At 46.6% G+C, this 19,673-nt stretch overlaps 1 protein-coding gene across 2 annotated transcripts in view; it reads right to left on the minus strand.

Moving 5' to 3' along the window:
• The window catches only part of LOC112235969 (fibroblast growth factor 14-like), a 67,704-nt gene that overhangs the window by 34,838 nt on the left and 13,193 nt on the right, over window positions 1-19,673 (minus strand). The gene's annotated exons all lie outside the window — the stretch shown is intronic.

The raw sequence follows: 19,673 nt of genomic DNA on the forward strand, positions 1-19,673 counted from the left end.
CAGAGACACCTCTGATGACTGAATATGCACCAAGTAACCCCAAAAAGCTTTTCTTTCTACACCAGTGTAAAAGCAGTGAAGACGTTGAAAAAGGTTTTGAACAGCATAAACACAGGACATGTTAAATAATAGAGACTTGAATGCTACTCTAACTCCACAGGCATTCAGGTTACTTTGCAGCATCCCTCCTCCCAACTACTTGTGTTAACTAGCTTGCTCTCACACACAAACACACACATACGCATGCACACGCACACTCGCACAAGGCTATGTCTGTACCTGTACCACAAGGCTATGTCTGTACCTGTACCACGAGGCTATGTCTGTACCTGTACTACAAGGCTATGTCTGTACCTGTACCAGAAGGCTATGTCTGTACCTGCACCACAAGGCTATGTCTGTACCTGTACCAGAAGGCTATGTCTGTACCTGTACCACGAGGCTATGTCTGTACCTGTACTACAAGGCTATGTCTGTACCTGTACCAGAAGGCTATGTCTGTACCTGCACCACAAGGCTATGTCTGTACCTGTACCAGAAGGCTATGTCTGTACCTGTACCACAATGCTATGTCTGTATCTGTATCACAAGGCTATGTCTGTACCTGTACCACAAGGCTATGCCTGTATCTGTACCGCAAGGCTTTGTCTGTACCTGTACCACAAGGCTATGCCTGTATCTGTACCGCAAGGCTTTGTCTGTACCTGTACCACAAGGCTATGTCTGTACCTGTACCACAAGGCTATGTCTGTATCTGTACCACAAGGCTATGTCTGAAACTGTACCACAAGGCTATGGCTGTACCTGTACCACAATGCTATGTCTGTATCTGTACCACAAGGCTATGGCTGTACCTGTACCACAATGCTATGTCTGTATCTGTACCACAAGGCTATGTCTGTATCTGTACCACAAGGCTATGTCTGTACCGGTACCTCAAGGCTATGGCTGTACCTGTACTACAAGGCTATGTCTGTATCTGTACCACAATGCTTTGTCTGTACCTGTACCACAAGGCTATGTCTGTACCTGTACCAGAAGGCTATGTCTGTACCTGTACCACAATGCTATGTCTGTATCTGTACCACAAGGCTATGTCTGTACCTGTACCACAATGCTTTGTCTGTACCTGTACCACAAGGCTATGTCTGTACCTGTACCAGAAGGCTATGTCTGTACCTGTACCACAATGCTATGTCTGTATCTGTATCACAAGGCTATGTCTGTACCTGTACCACAATGCTATGTCTGTATCTGTACCACAAGGCTATGTCTGTACCTGTACCACAAGGCTATGTCTGTATCTGTACCACAAGGCTATGTCTGAAACTGTACCACAATGCTATGTCTGTATCTGTACCACAAGGCTATGTCTGTACCGGTACCTCGAGGCTATGGCTGTACCTGTACTACAAGGCTATGTCTGTATCTGTACCACAATGCTATGTCTGTATCTGTACCACAAGGCTATGTCTGTACCGGTACCTCGAGGCTATGGCTGTACCTGTACTACAAGGCTATGTCTGTATCTGTACCTCAATGCTATGTCTGTACCTGTACCACAAGGCTATGTCTGTACCGGTACCACAAGGCTATGTCTGTATCTGTACCACAAGGCTATGTCTGTACCGGTACCTCAAGGCTATGGCTGTACCTGTACTACAAGGCTATGTCTGTACCTGTACCACAAGGCTATGTCTGTATCTGTACCACAAGGCTATGTCTGTATCTGTACCACAAGGCTATGTCTGTACCTGTACCACAATGCTATGTCTGTATCTGTGCCACAAGTCTATGTCTGTACCTGTACCACAATGCTATGTCTGTATCTGTACCACAAGGCTATGTCTGTACCGGTACCTCAAGGCTATGGCTGTACCTGTACTACAAGGCTATGTCTGTATCTGTACCACAATGCACGCTACGCCTTGGGTCCAATCCTTATAACGAATGTGACACTATATCCTCCCCACTAGAATCCCCATACTTTAATGAAGACATATTCTCCAGGCCCAGGGACATGTACTAGTCTGTGGCGACCTAAATGACAAAACCTTCCGTGGCCTCCAACTGCTCTTAAACGCTAGTAAAACGAAAGGCATGCTCTTCAACCGATTGCTGCCCGCACCCGCCCGCCTGACTAGCATCACAACACTGGACGGTTCTGACTTAGAATATGTGGACAACTACAAATACCTAGGTGTCTGGCTAGACTGTAAACTCTACTTCCAGACTCATATTAAGCATCTCCAATCCTAAATTAAATCTAGAATCGGCTTCCTATTTTGCAAAAAAGCCTCCTTCATTCATGCTGCCAAACATACCCTCGTAAAACTGACTATCCTACCGATCCTCGACTTCGGGCGATGTCATTTACAAAATATCCTCCAACACTCTACTCAGCAAACTGGATGCTGTCTATCACAGTGCCATCCGTTTTGTCCTCAAAGCCCCATATACCACCCACCACTGCGACCTGTATGCTCTCGTCGGCTGGCCCTCGCTACATATTCGTTGCCTGACCCACTGGCTCTAGGTCATTTATAAGTATTTGCTAGGTAAAGCTCCGCCTTATCTCAGCTCACTGGTCACCATAACAACACCCACCCGTAGCATGCGCTCCAGCAGGTATATTTCCCTGGTCATCCCCAAAGCCAACACCCCCTTTGGCCGTCTTTCCTTCCAGTTGTCTGCTGCCAATGATAGGAACGAATTGCAAAAATCGCTGAAGTTGGAGACTTATATATCCCTCACTAACTTTAAGCATCAGCTATCTGAGCAGCTTACCGATCGCTGCAGCTGTACATGGCCCATCTGTAAATAGCCCATCCAACTACCTCATCTCCATATTGCTTTTATTTACTTTTTTGCTCTTTTGCACACCAGTATTTCTACTTGCACATCATCATCTGCACATCTATCACTTCTGTATTAATTTGCTAAATTGTAATTATTCACTCCTATGGCCTATTTATTGCCTTACCTCCTTACTCCATTTGCACACACTGGATATAGACTTTTCTACTGTGTTATTGACTGTACTTTTGTTTAACCTGTGTAACTCTGTGTTGTTTTGTGTCGCACTGCTTTGCTTTATCTTGGCCAGGTCTTGGCCAGGTCGCAGTTGTATATGAGAACTTGTTCTCAACTGGCCTACCTGGTTAAATAAAGGTGAAATAAAAAATGTTAATAAAAACGGACAAGAACCTGACACCCTCAGCACACAGGGGGACAAACACCTGCCTGGAGGAGACAGCGTTCCCTCCCCCACATTCCCCCCTAGGCACAACTATGACAACATAACCAACAAAAAAACGGGTCACAACTCCTGCAGCTCTGTCGCACGCTGGGTATGTACATAGTCAATGGTAGGCTTCGAGGGGATTCCTATGGTAGGTACACCTATAGCTCATCTATTGGCAGTAGTACTATAGACTACTTTATCATTGACCTCAACCCAGTGTCTCTCCGAGCGTTTACAGTCAGCCCACTAACGCTCCTTTCAGACCACAGAAAAATCACAGTATACATGAACAGGGCAATACTCAATCATGAGGCATCAAAGCCAAAGGAACTGAGAAATAATACAAAATGCTATAGATAGAAGGAATGTAGTGTGGAAACCTAATAGTGAAGGTGTACATTTGGCAGTAGAAAATGTTAACAGTATATTTGACCTCTCAGCTTGTCACGACTTCCGCCAAAGTCGGTCCCTCTCTTTGTTCGGGCAGTGTTCGGCGGTCGACGTCACCAGCCTTCTAGCCATTGCCGATCCACTTTTCATTTTCCATTAGTTTTGTCTTTGTCTTACACACCTGGTTTCAATGCCCCAATTACTTGTTCATTATTTAACCCTCTGTTCCCCCATGTTTGTTTGTGAGTAATTGTTTATTGTATTGCGGTTCATATTTGTGGCCTTGTATGACATGTATTGTTATATTATTTGAGTAAAATTGCTTTCATTACTCATATCTGCTGTCCTGTGCCTGACTCATCTGACCAGCTACACACAGACGCATTACACAGCGTCCCTATCTAATCTAAACATTTCAAACAGAAGAAAATGAACAACAATGACAAATGGTTTGATGAAGAATGCAAAAACCTAAGAAAGAAATTGAGAGACCTGTCCAAAAAAAACATAGAGACCCAGAAAACCTGAGTCTGTGCCTTCACTATGGTGAATCACTCAACAATACAGAAATACACTACGGAAAAAGAAGGATGTCAGAAATCAGCTCAATGTAATTGAAGAATCCATAGACTCTAACCACTTCTGGTAAAATTGGAAAACATTAAACAAACAACACAAAGAATTATCTATCCAAAATGGAGATGTGTGGGTAAAATACTTCTCCAATCTTTTTGGCTCTATAACAAAGAACAAACAGCAAAAACATATACATGATCAAATACAAATCTTAGAATCAACTATCAAAGACTACCAGAACCCACTGGATTCTCCAATGACCTTGAATGAACTACAGGACAAAATAAAAACCCTCCAGCCCAAAAAGGCCTGTGGTGTTGATGGTATCCTCAATGAAATTATAAAATATACAGACAACAAATTCCAATTGGCTATAATAAAACATCATCCTTAGCTCTGGCATCTTCCCCAATATTTGTAACCAAGGTGTCACACCCTGACCATAGTTTGCTTTGTATGTTTCTATGTTTTGGTTGGTCAGGGTGTGATCTGAGTGGGCATTCTATGTTGGATGTCTTGTTTGTCTATTTCTATGTCTGGCCTGATATGGTTCTCAATCAGAGGCAGGTGTTAGTCATTGTCTCTGATTGGGAACCATATTTAGGTAGCCTGGGTTTCACTGTGTGTTTGTGGGTGATTGTTCCTGTCTCTGTGTTTTGCACCAGATAGGGCTGTTTTTGGTTTTCCACGTTTATTGTTTTTGTTAGTTTATGCACGTCTTTATTAAAAAACATGAATAACCACCACACTGCGTTTTGGTCCGCCTCTCCTTCACCTAAAGAAAACCGTTACACAAGGACTGATCACTCCAATCCACAAAATTGGAGGAACATTTTGACCCCAATAACTACAGTGGGATATGCGTCAACAGCAACCTTAGGATAATCCCCTGCATTATCATTTACAGCAGACTCGTACATTTCCTCAGTGAAAACAATGTACTGAGCAAATGTCAAATTGGCTTTTTACCAAATTATCGTATGGCAGACCACGTATTCACCCTGCACACCCAAATTGACAAACAAACCAACCAAAACAAAGGCAAAGTCTTCTCATACAGTTTTTTGCAGGTGTCTTTTATACTGATAACAATTTCAAACAGGTGCCATTAATACAGGTAACGAGTGGAGGACAGCGGAGCCTCTTAAAGAAGAAGTTACAGGTCTGTGAGAGCCAGAAATCTTGCTTGTTTGTAGGTGTCCAATTACTTATTTTCCACCATAATTTGCAAATAAATTCATAAGAAATCCTACAATGTGATTTTCTGGATTTTTTTTTTTCATTTTGTCTGTCATAGTTCAAGTGTACCTATGATGAAAATTACAGGCCTCTCTCATCTTTTTAAGTTGGAGAACTTGCACAATTGGTTGCTGACTAAATACTTTTTTGCCCCACTGTATTTTGTTGATTTAAAAAAAAGCCTTCGATTCAATTTGGCATGAGGGTCTGCTATACAAATTGATGGAAAGTGGTGTTGGGGGAAAAACATACAACATTATAAAATCCATGTATACAAACAAGTGTGTGGTTAAAATAGGCAAAAAAACCACACATTTCTTCCCACAGGGCCGTGGGGTGAGACAGGGATGCAGCTTAAGCCCCACCCTCTTCAACATATATATATCAACAAATTGGTTAGGGCACTAGAAAAGTCTATAGCACCCGGCCTCACCCTACTAGAATCTGAAGTCAAATGTCTACTGTTTGCTGATGATCTGGTGCTTCTTGCACCAACCAAGGAGGGCCTACAGCAGCACCTAAGATTTTCTGCACTGATTCTGAAAGACCTGGGCCCTGACAGTAAATCTGGGTAAGACCAAAATAATAGTGTTCCTAAAAAGGTCCAGTCGCCAGGACCACAAATACAAATTCCATTTAGACACCATTGCCCTAGAGCGCACCAAAAAACTATAAATACCTCGGCTTAAACATCAGCGCCACAGGTAACTTCCACAAAGCTGCGAACAATAAATTCTACAACCACCTATGTAAAAGGAAGCGATTCCCAAACCTTCCATAACAAAGCCATCACCTATAGAGAGATGAACCTGGAGAAGAGCCTCCAAAGCAAGCTGGCTCTGTGGCGTTTGTTTGTGATTGTGAACAGAGCCCCAGGACAGCAACACAATTAGACCCAACCAAATCATGAGAAAACAAAAAGATAATTACTTGACACATTGGAAAGAATTAACAAAAAAAGTGAGCAAACTAGAATTCTATTTGGCCCTAAACAGAGAGTACACAGTGGCAGAATACCTGACCACCATGACAACCAAACTTAAGGAAAGCTTTGACTATGTACAGACTCAGTGAGCATAGCCTTGCTATTGAGAAAGGCCGCCGTAGGCAGACCTGGCTCTCAAGAGAAGACAAGCTATGTGCACACTGCCCACAAAATGAGGTAGAAACTGAGCTGCACTTCCTAACCTCCTGCCCAATGTATGACCATATTAGAGATACATATTTCCCTCAGTGGTCTAAGGCGCAGTGGTCTAAGGCACTGCATCGCAGTGCTAGCTGTGACACCAGAGATTCTGGGTTCGAGCCCAGGCGCTGTCGCAGCCGGCCACGACCGGGAGGTCCATGGGGCAACGCACAATTGGTCCAGCGTCGTCCAGGTTAGGGAGGGTTTGGCCGGCAGGAATATCCTTGTCTCATCGCACACTCCTGTGGTGGGCCTGGCACAGTGCACGCTGACCAGGTCGCCAGGTGTATGGTGTTTCCTCCGACACATTGGTACGGCTGGCTTCCGGGTTGGATGTGCATTGTGTCAAGAAGCAGTGCGGCTAGGTTGGGTTGTGTTTCGGAGGACGCATGGCTCTCGACCTTCGCTTCGTAAGGCAGTTGCAGCGATGAGACAAGACTGTAACTACTACCAATTGGATACCACAAACATTGGGAAGAAAAAAGGAGAAAATAAATGATTTTGATAAACTGGTGAAATACCACAGTGCCATCACAGCAGCAAGATTTGTGACCTGTTGCCACAAGAAAACTGGAAAAGGGAAATGGTGTTTGATGAACAAACACCATTGTAAATACAACCCATATTTATGTTTATTTCTTTTCCTTTTTGTACTTTAACCATTTGCACATCGTTACAACACTGTATATATACAAAATATGACATTTGTAATGTATTTATTTGTTTGGAACTTCTGTGAGTGTAATGTTTACTGTTCATTTGTATAGTTTATTTACATTTTCTATAATATCTACTTCACTTGCTTCAATGTTAACATATGTTTCCCATGCCAATAAAGCCCCTTAAATTGAATTGAGAGAGAGAGAGAGAGTTACTTTAAAATATGAACTATTACTGATTTAACAGGCTGGAGCTGTCCCTCCTCTTCCCTTTACTCTCCCTCCTCTTCCTCTCCCTCCTCTTCCTCTTCCTCTCCGTCCTGTTCCTCTCATCCAGGGAACTAGGCTGAGTACTGTTGCTATAAAAAGACCATCTGAAGCACTGAATGTCCAAACCAGTGCTAACCCTCCCTCCCTCTTCCTCATCCCTCCCTCTATGTAACCTCTCTGTAACATGGGGGCTGTCATTCACCATCCAGTCAGTAACCTCTCTGTAACATGGGGGCTGTCATTCACCATCCAGTCAGTAATCTCTCTGTAACATGGGGGCTGTCATTCACCATCCAGTCAGTAACCTCTCTGTAACATGGGGGCTGTCATTCACCATCCAGTCAGTAACCTCTCTGTAACATGGGGGCTGTCATTCACCATCCAGTCAGTAATCTCTCTGTAACATGGGGGCAGTCATTCACCATCCAGTCAGTAACCTCTCTGTAACATGGGGGCTGTCATTCACCATCCAGTCAGTAACCTCTCTGTAACATGGGGGCTGTCATTCACCATCCAGTCATTCACCAACCAGTCAGTCACCTCTCTGTAACATGGGGGCTGTCATTCACCATACAGTCAGTAACCTCTCTGTAACATGGGGGCTGTCATTCACCATCCAGTCAGTAACCTCTCTGTAACATGGGGGCAGTCATTCACCATCAGGTCATTCACCATCCAGTCATTCACCATCCAGTCAGTAATCTCTCTGTAACATGGGGGCTGTCATTCACCATCCAGTCAGTAATCTCTCTGTAACATGGGGGCTGTCATTCACCATCCAGTCATTCACCATCCAGTCAGTAACCTCTCTGTAACATGGGGGCTGTCATTCACCATCCAGTCAGTAACCTCTCTGTAACATGGGGGCTGTCATTCACCATCCAGTCAGTAACCTCTCTGTAACATGGGGGCAGTCATTCACCATCAGGTCATTCACCATCCAGTCATTCACCATCCAGTCAGTAATCTCTCTGTAACATGGGGGCTGTCATTCACCATCCAGTCAGTAATCTCTCTGTAACATGGGGGCTGTCATTCACCATCCAGTCATTCACCATCCAGTCAGTAACCTCTCTGTAACATGGGGGCTGTCATTCACCATCCAGTCAGTAACCTCTCTGTAACATGGGGGCTGTCATTCACCATCCAGTCAGTAACCTCTCTGTAACATGGGGGGCTGTCATTCACCATCCAGTCAGTTACCTCTCTGTAACATGGGGGGCTGTCATTCACCATCCAGTTAGTCACCTCTCTGTAACACGGGGCTGTCATTCACCATCCAGTCAGTAACCTCTCTGTAACATGGGGGCTGTCATTCACCATACAGTCAGTAACCTCTCTGTAACACGGGGGCTGTCATTCACCATCCAGTCATTCACCATCCAGTCATTCACCATCCAGTCATTCACCATCCAGTCAGTCACCTCTCTGTAACACGGGGGCTGTCATTCACCATCCAGTCAGTAACCTCTCTGTAACATGGGGGCTGTCATTCACCATCCAGTCAGTAACCTCTCTGTAACATGGGGGCTGTCATTCACCATCCAGTCAGTAACCTCTCTGTAACATGGGGGCAGTCATTCACCATCCAGTCAGTAACCTCTCTGTAACATGGGGGCTGTCATTCACCATCCAGTCATTCACCATCCAGTCAGTAACCTCTCTGTAACATGTGGGCTGTCATTCACCATCCAGTCAGTAACCTCTCTGTAACATGGGGGCTGTCATTCACCATCCAGTCAGTAACCTCTCTGTAACATGGGGGCTGTCATTCACCATCCAGTCAGTAACCTCTCTGTAACACGGGGGCTGTCATTCACCATCCAGTCATTCACCATCCAGTCAGTCACCTCTCTGTAACACGGGGGCTGTCATTCACCATCCAGTCATTCACCATCCAGTCATTCACCATCCAGTCATTCACCATCCAGTCAGTCACCTCTCTGTAACACGGGGGCAGTCATTCACCATCCAGTCAGTAACCTCTCTGTGACATGGGGGCTGTCATTCACCATCCAATCAGTAACCTCTCTGTAACATGGGGGCTGTCATTCACCATCCAGTCATTCACCATCCAGTCATTCACCATCCAGTCAGTAACCTCTCTGTAACATGTGGGCTGTCATTCACCATCCAGTCAGTAACCTCTCTGTAACATGGGGGCTGTCATTCACCATCCAGTCAGTAACCTCTCTCTGTAACATGGGGGCTGTCATTCACCATCCAGTCAGTAACCTCTCTGTAACACGGGGGCTGTCATTCACCATCCAGTCATTCACCATCCAGTCATTCACCATCCAGTCATTCACCATCCAGTCAGTCACCTCTCTGTAACACGGGGGCTGTCATTCACCATCCAGTCATTCACCATCCAGTCATTCACCATCCAGTCATTCACCATCCAGTCAGTCACCTCTCTGTAACATGGGGACTGTCATTCACCATCCAGTCATTCACCATCCAGTCAGTCACCTCTCTGTAACATGGGGACTGTCATTCACCATCCAGTCATTCACCATCCAGTCAGTAACCTCTCTGTAACATGGGGGCTGTCATTCACCATCCAGTCAGTAACCTCTCTGTAACATGGGGGCTGTCATTCACCATCCAGTCATTCACCATCCAGTCAGTAACCTCTCTGTAACATGGGGGCTGTCATTCACCATCCAGTCAGTAACCTCTCTGTAACATGGGGGCAGTCATTCACCATCCAGTCAGTAACCTCTCTGTAACATGGGGGCTGTCATTCACCATCCAGTCATTCACCATCCAGTCAGTAACCTCTCTGTAACACGGGGGCTGTCATTCACCATCCAGTCAGTAACCTCTCTGTAACATGGGGGCTGTCATTCACCATCCAGTCAGTAACCTCTCTGTAACATGGGGGCTGTCATTCACCATCCAGTCATTCACCATCCAGTCAGTAACCTCTCTGTAACATGGGGGCTGTCATTCACCATCCAGTCATTCACCATCCAGTCAGTAACCTCTCTGTAACATGGGGGCTGTCATTCACCATCCAGTCAGTAACCTCTCTGTAACATGGGGGCTGTCATTCACCATCCAGTCATTCATCATCCAGTCATTCACCATCCAGTCAGTAACCTCTCTGTAACATGGGGGCTGTCATTCACCATCCAGTCATTCACCATCCAGTCATTCACCATCCAGTCAGTAACCTCTCTGTAACATGGGGTGCTGTCATTCGCCATCCAGTCATTCACCATCCAGTCAGTAACCTCTCTGTAACATGGGGGCTGTCATTCACCATCCAGTCATTCACCATCCAGTCAGTAACCTCTCTGTAACATGGGGGCTGTCATTCACCATCAGGTCATTCACCATCCAGTCATTCACCATCCAGTCAGTAACCTCTCTGTAACATGGGGGCTGTCATTCACCATCCAGTCAGTAACCTCTCTGTAACATGGGGCCTGTCATTCACCATCCAGTCAGTAACCTCTCTGTAACACGGGGGCTGTCATTCACCATCCAGTCAGTAACCTCTCTGTAACATGGGGGCTGTCATTCACCATCCAGTCAGTAACCTCTCTGTAACATGGGGGCTGTCATTCACCATCCAGTCAGTAACCTCTCTGTAACATGGGGCCTGTCATTCACCATCCAGTCAGTAACCTCTCTGTAACATGGGGGCTGTCATTCACCATCCAGTCAGTAACCTCTCTGTAACATGGGGGCTGTCATTCACCATCCAGTCAGTAACCTCTCTGTAACATGGGGCCTGTCATTCACCATCCAGTCAGTAACCTCTCTGTAACATGGGGGCTGTCATTCACCATCCAGTCAGTAACCTCTCTGTAACATGGGGGCTGTCATTCACCATCCAGTCAGTAACCTCTCTGTAACACGGGGCTGTCATTCACCATCCAGTCAGTAACCTCTCTGTAACATGGGGGCTGTCATTCACCATCCAGTCAGTAACCTCTCTGTAACATGGGGGCTGTCATTCACCATCCAGTCAGTAACCTCTCTGTAACATGGGGGCTGTCATTCACCATCCAGTCATTCACCATCCAGTCAGTAACCTCTCTGTAACATGGGGGCTGTCATTCACCATCCAGTCAGTAACCTCTCTGTAACATGGGGCCTGTCATTCACCATCCAGTCAGTAACCTCTCTGTAACATGGGGGCTGTCATTCACCATCCAGTCATTCACCATCCAGTCAGTAACCTCTCTGTAACATGGGGGCTGTCATTCACCATCCAGTCAGTAATCTCTCTGTAACATGGGGGCTGTCATTCACCATCCAGTCAGTAATCTCTCTGTAACATGGGGGCTGTCATTCACCATCCAGTCATTCACCATCCAGTCAGTAATCTCTCTGTAACACGGGGCTGTCATTCACCATCCAGTCAGTAATCTCTCTGTAACACGGGGCTGTCATTCACCATCCAGTCAGTAATCTCTCTGTAACACGGGGGCTGTCATTCACCATCCAGTCAGTAATCTCTCTGTAACATGGGGGCTGTCATTCACCATCCAGTCAGTAACCTCTCTGTAACATGGGGGATGTCATTCACCATCCAGTCATTCACCATCCAGTCATTCACCATCCAGTCAGTAACCTCTCTGTAACATGGGGGCTGTCATTCACCATCCAGTCAGTAACCTCTCTGTAACATGGGGGCTGTCATTCACCATCCAGTCATTCACCATCCAGTCAGTAACCTCTCTGTAACATGGGGGCTGTCATTCACCATCAGGTCATTCACCATCCAGTCATTCACCATCCAGTCAGTAACCTCTCTGTAACATGGGGGCTGTCATTCACCATCCAGTCAGTAACCTCTCTGTAACATGGGGCCTGTCATTCACCATCCAGTCAGTAACCTCTCTGTAACACGGGGGCTGTCATTCACCATCCAGTCAGTAACCTCTCTGTAACATGGGGGCTGTCATTCACCATCCAGTCAGTAACCTCTCTGTAACATGGGGGCTGTCATTCACCATCCAGTCAGTAACCTCTCTGTAACATGGGGCCTGTCATTCACCATCCAGTCAGTAACCTCTCTGTAACATGGGGGCTGTCATTCACCATCCAGTCAGTAACCTCTCTGTAACATGGGGGCTGTCATTCACCATCCAGTCAGTAACCTCTCTGTAACATGGGGCCTGTCATTCACCATCCAGTCAGTAACCTCTCTGTAACATGGGGGCTGTCATTCACCATCCAGTCAGTAACCTCTCTGTAACATGGGGGCTGTCATTCACCATCCAGTCAGTAACCTCTCTGTAACACGGGGGCTGTCATTCACCATCCAGTCAGTAACCTCTCTGTAACATGGGGGCTGTCATTCACCATCCAGTCAGTAACCTCTCTGTAACATGGGGGCTGTCATTCACCATCCAGTCAGTAACCTCTCTGTAACATGGGGGCTGTCATTCACCATCCAGTCATTCACCATCCAGTCAGTAACCTCTCTGTAACATGGGGGCTGTCATTCACCATCCAGTCAGTAACCTCTCTGTAACATGGGGGCTGTCATTCACCATCCAGTCAGTAACCTCTCTGTAACACGGGGGCTGTCATTCACCATCCAGTCAGTAACCTCTCTGTAACATGGGGGCTGTCATTCACCATCCAGTCAGTAACCTCTCTGTAACATGGGGGCTGTCATTCACCATCCAGTCAGTAACCTCTCTGTAACATGGGGGCTGTCATTCACCATCCAGTCATTCACCATCCAGTCAGTAACCTCTCTGTAACATGGGGGCTGTCATTCACCATCCAGTCAGTAATCTCTCTGTAACATGGGGGCTGTCATTCACCATCCAGTCAGTAATCTCTCTGTAACATGGGGGCTGTCATTCACCATCCAGTCATTCACCATCCAGTCAGTAATCTCTCTGTAACACGGGGGCTGTCATTCACCATCCAGTCAGTAATCTCTCTGTAACACGGGGCTGTCATTCACCATCCAGTCAGTAATCTCTCTGTAACACGGGGGCTGTCATTCACCATCCAGTCAGTAATCTCTCTGTAACATGGGGGCTGTCATTCACCATCCAGTCATTCACCATCCAGTCAGTAATCTCTCTGTAACATGGGGGCTGTCATTCACCATCCAGTCATTCACCATCCAGTCAGTAATCTCTCTGTAACATGGGGGCTGTCATTCACCATCCAGTCAGTAATCTCTCTGTAACATGGGGGCTGTCATTCACCATCCAGTCATTCACCATCCAGTCAGTAATCTCTCTGTAACATGGGGGCTGTCATTCACCATCCAGTCATTCACCATCCAGTCATTCACCATCCAGTCAGTAACCTCTCTGTAACATGGGGGCTGTCATTCACCATCCAGTCAGTAACCTCTCTGTAACATGGGGGCTGTCATTCACCATCCAGTCAGTAACCTCTCTGTAACATGGGGGCTGTCATTCACCATCCAGTCAGTAACCTCTCTGTAACATGGGGGCTGTCATTCACCATCCAGTCAGTAACCTCTCTGTAACATGGGGGCTGTCATTCACCATCCAGTCAGTAACCTCTCTGTAACATGGGGGCTGTCATTCACCATCCAGTCAGTAACCTCTCTGTAACATGGGGGCTGTCATTCACCATCCAGTCATTCACCATCCAGTCATTCACCATCCAGTCATTCACCATCCAGTCAGTAACCTCTCTGTAACATGGGGGCTGTCATTCACCATCCAGTCAGTAATCTCTCTGTAACATGGGGGCTGTCATTCACCATCCAGTCAGTAACCTCTCTGTAACACGGGGGCTGTCATTCACCATCCAGTCATTCACCATCCAGTCATTCACCATCCAGTCATTCACCATCCAGTCAGTAATCTCTCTGTAACATGGGGGCTGTCATTCACCATCCAGTCAGTAACCTCTCTGTAACATGGGGGCTGTCATTCACCATCCAGTCAGTAACCTCTCTGTAACATGGGGGCTGTCATTCACCATCCAGTCATTCACCATCCAGTCATTTACCATCCAGTCATTCACCATCCAGTCATTCACCATCCAGTCATTCACCATCCAGTCATTCACCATCCAGTCATTTACCATCCAGTCAGTAACCTCTCTGTAACATGGGGGCAGTCATTCACCATCCAGTCATTTACCATCCAGTCAGTAACCTCTCTGTAACATGGGGGCTGTCATTCACCATCCAGTCAGTAACCTCTCTGTAACATGGGGGCTGTCATTCACCATCCAGTCAGTAACCTCTCTGTAACATGGGGGCTGTCATTCACCATCCAGTCATTTACCATCCAGTCAGTAACCTCTCTGTAACATGGGGGCTGTCATTCACCATCCAGTCAGTAACCTCTCTGTCACATGGGGGCTGTCATTCACCATCCAATCAGTAACCTCTCTGTAACATGGGGGCTGTCATTCACCATCCAGTCATTCACCATCCAGTCAGTAACCTCTCTGTAACATGGGGGCTGTCATTCACCATCCAGTCAGTAACCTCTCTGTAACATGGGGGCTGTCATTCACCATCCAGTCAGTAACCTCTCTGTAACATGGGGGCTGTCATTCACCATCCAGTCAGTAACCTCTCTGTAACATGGGGGCTGTCATTCACCATCCAGTCAGTAACCTCTCTGTAACATGTGGGCTGTCATTCACCATCCAGTCAGTAACCTCTCTGTAACATGGGGGCTGTCATTCACCATCCAGTCAGTAACCTCTCTGTAACATGGGGGCAGTCATTCACCATCCAGTCAGTAACCTCTCTGTAACATGGGGGCAGTCATTCACCATCCAGTCAGTAACCTCTCTGTAACATGTGGGCTGTCATTCACCATCCAGTCAGTAACCTCTCTGTAACATGTGGGCTGTCATTCACCATCCAGTCAGTAACCTCTCTGTAACATGGGGGCTGTCATTCACCATCCAGTCAGTAACCTCTCTGTAACATGGGGGCTGTCATTCACCATCCAGTCATTCACCATCCAGTCAGTAACCTCTCTGTAACATGGGGGCTGTCATTCACCATCCAGTCAGTAACCTCTCTGTAACATGGGGGCTGTCATTCACCATCCAGTCAGTAACCTCTCTGTAACATGTGGGCTGTCATTCACCATCCAGTCAGTAACCTCTCTGTAACATGGGGGCTGTCATTCACCATCCAGTCAGTAACCTCTCTGTAACATGGGGCCTGTCATTCACCATCCAGTCAGTAACCTCTCTGTAACATGGGGGCTGTCATTCACCATCCAGTCAGTAACCTCTCTGTAACATGGGGGCTGTCATTCACCATCCAGTCAGTAACCTCTCTGTAACATGGGGGCTGTCATTCACCATCCAGTCATTAACCTCTCTGTAACATGGGGGCTGTCATTCACCATCCAGTCAGTAACCTCTCTGTAACATGGGGGCAGTCATTCACCATCCAGTCAGTAACCTCTCTGTAACATGGGGGCAGTCATTCACCATCCAGTCAGTAACCTCTCTGTAACATGTGGGCTGTCATTCACCATCCAGTCAGTAACCTCTCTGTAACATGTGGGCTGTCATTCACCATCCAGTCAGTAACCTCTCTGTAACATGGGGGCTGTCATTCACCATCCAGTCAGTAACCTCTCTGTAACATGTGGGCTGTCATTCACCATCCAGTCAGTAACCTCTCTGTAACATGGGGGCTGTCATTCACCATCCAGTCATTCACCATCCAGTCAGTAACCTCTCTGTAACATGTGGGCTGTCATTCACCATCCAGTCAGTAACCTCTCTGTAACATGGGGGCTGTCATTCACCATCCAGTCAGTAACCTCTCTGTAACATGGGGGCTGTCATTCACCATCCAGTCATTAACCTCTCTGTAACATGGGGGCTGTCATTCACCATCCAGTCAGTAATCTCTCTGTAACATGTGGGCTGTCATTCACCATCCAGTCAGTAACCTCTCTGTAACATGGGGGCAGTCATTCACCATCCAGTCAGTAACCTCTCTGTAACATGGGGGCTGTCATTCACCATCCAGTCAGTAACCTCTCTGTAACATGGGGGCTGTCATTCACCATCCAGTCAGTAACCTCTCTGTAACATGGGGCTGTCATTCACCATCCAGTCAGTAACCTCTCTGTAACATGGGGGCTGTCATTCACCATCCAGTCAGTAACCTCTCTGTAACATGGGGGCTGTCATTCACCATCCAGTCAGTAACCTCTCTGTAACATGGGGGCTGTCATTCACCATCCAGTCAGCAACCTCTCTGTAACATGGGGGGCTGTCATTCACCATCCAGTCAGTCACTGATTACGTCTATGACACAAGCCAACCAATCAAGTTACAGTGATGGCACCTGTGGTCTAATGACGAATCAGTGATGATGTAGTAAGGCCTTGCAAATAAATGGACCTAAATAAAACCTAATCTCCTCTCCTCCTCTCTCTCCTCCACCTCTCAACCTCTCCTTTCATGTCTATTTCTCTCCTCCTCTCTCCTCCACCTCTCAACCTCTCCTTCCATGTCTATTTCTCTCCTCCTCTCTCTCCTCCACCTCTCAACCTCTCCTTCCATGTCTATTTCTCTCCTCCTCTCTCTCCTCCACCTCTCAAGCTCTCCTTGCATGTCTATTTCCTCTCTTCCTCTCCCTCCACCTCTCAACCTCTCCTTCCATGTCTATCTCCTCTCTTCCTCTCTTTCCTCCACCTCTCAACCTCTCCTTCCATGTCTATTTCTCTCCTCGTCTCTCTCCTCCACCTCTCAACCTCTCCTTGCATGTCTATTTCCTCTCTTCCTCTCCCTCTTCCACCTCTCATACTCTCCTTCCATGTCTATCTCCTCTCTTCCTCTCTTTCCTCCACCTCTCAACCTCTCCTTCCATGTCTATTTCCTCTCTTCCTCTCTTTCCTCCACCTCTCAACCTCTCCTTCCATGTCTATTTCCTCTCTTCCTCTCTCTCCTCCACCTCTCAACCTCTCCCTCCATGTCTATTTTCTCTCATCCTTTCTCTCCTCCTGTCTTTGTCTGTCTGTCTGGAGGTGAGTTAGAGGTCCCGTTGAAGGTCGATGGGGGTTTGGCTCCTAAAAGCCCACACTCTGCTGCTTCAGGGAATCAAGTTCTCCTGAGTGATGGCTTTGGGGACCTGTGTGTGTGTGTGTGTGTGTGTGTGTGTGTGTGTGTGTGTGTGTGTGTGTGTGTGTGTGTGTGTGTGTGTGTGGCTCAGATACTCCTGAGTTCTGTATTTGGGGTCCAGAGTGGCCCCCAAAGAGATGTGGAGATGTGAGATGTGAAACAGCAAAAGGTGTATGCATGTGTGAACCTGCGTGTGTGTTCACCTCAACCTTAGAATAGGTTGAGGATAGTATGACCTAATAATCTGATTAATAATCTGTTGACATTTAAGGATGAGAAGGACTAGAGATGGTATGAAAGGGACCTGGCTGTCAGCGATTGGGTGCAGAGATGTAGCGGAGTCAGGCGCAGGACACAGGTTTGAGCAACACAACGGAGTTTACTCAAAAAGGTCAAGCAAGAGTCCAAATAGGAAAATACATACACACTAACACCTACAACAACCACTAAGACACCAACAATCACGGACAGAACAGAAATGTATGCCAGAGGGTTAAATAAGGAACATGATATGGGAATTGAAACCAGGTGTGATTAATACAGACAAAACTAAACTAAACTGAAACATGGATCGGTGGTGACTAGAAAGCCGGTGACATCGACCGCCGAACAAGGAGAAGGGCCGACTTCGGCGGAAGTCGTGACACTGGCGCTATATGTACCAAGTGTCTCAGAGTCGGATGGCTGATTTAGGATCAGTTTTGCCTTGTAGATCACAATGAATAAGATTACATATACAGAGGGGACCTGACCTGAGATCAGCACTCCTACTCTGAGATGCTTGATACATATGAATCCTGAGGTGTTCCGGGCTGACAAGTATACATCTGTAAATATCCTGCATTTATTATTAGTATACAGGTCAAACAACACTAGAGAGGTTTCCATGGCAGGGACAATACCAGGTGCTGACAACCTTGAAAAATATGCTTGTACACACACACACACACACACACACACACACACACACACACACACACACACACACACACACACACACACACACACACACACACACACACACACACACACACACAGCTTGTCACCCTCTGAATATTTCCTATCTTCTCTCTCAAACTGCTCCGATTATAGATGGAAAGGTCTGGAAAATAATTGCTGGAACGTTTCAGGGAGGTCTCTTTTTCAGGGGCACCACACACACACACACACACACACACACACACACACACACACACACACACACACACACACACACAAAGCACTCTTCAAACAGTCCTCAGACAGGGACTTGAGTCTGACGCCTACTTATCAACACCTTTACAAACTTCAGGGGTCAGGTCACACTGTGTGTGTGTGTGTGTGTGTGTGTGTGTGTGTGTGTGTGTGTGTGTGTGCGCGAATATGTAGTTTAAATCATGACCAGGGTGACAGAAAGAAAATCAACTGCTTCCAATTTAGGCAGCAATCACAGATAGAATCTGACAAGACATCACAATAGGGACAGACCGAATCTGCATGGACAGAATTTACTGTAACATGATGACATCACAACAAGGCCTGTGGGAATTTGACATGATGACATCACAATAGGGCCAGACAAAATCTACAATGATAGCATTTGTTATGATGAAATCCCTGTAGGGCCACACTGAATATGGCATGAGGACATCACAATAGGGCCAGACAGAATATTTATAAAAAAACAAATACCAAAGATGACTAGCTACAAGTTGACAGATTGAACAAGCAGACAATTCAGGTATCAACTGCTTGTTGCTTTGATTCTCAATTTCCCCCAGTGCAATAGTATTCTGAAACATCCAATAGGCTTCATCTGTGACCCAACAGGAACCCAGTGACTTACCAGAGTGTCCTGACCAGACAACCACGGTAACATCCCGTGACCCGCCTTTCCTCTCTCTCCCTTTCCCTCTCTCCCTTTCTCTCTCTCCCTCTCCCTCACTCCCTCACTCCCTTTCCCTCTCTCCCTTTCTCTCTCTCCCTCTCCCTCACTCCCTCACTCCGTTTCCCTCTCTCCCTTTCCCTCTCTCCCTTTCTCTCTCTCCCTCTCCCTCAC

Source organism: Oncorhynchus tshawytscha, unplaced genomic scaffold (assembly GCF_018296145.1).
Source record: "Oncorhynchus tshawytscha isolate Ot180627B unplaced genomic scaffold, Otsh_v2.0 Un_contig_4556_pilon_pilon, whole genome shotgun sequence".
NCBI lineage: Eukaryota > Metazoa > Chordata > Actinopteri > Salmoniformes > Salmonidae > Oncorhynchus > Oncorhynchus tshawytscha.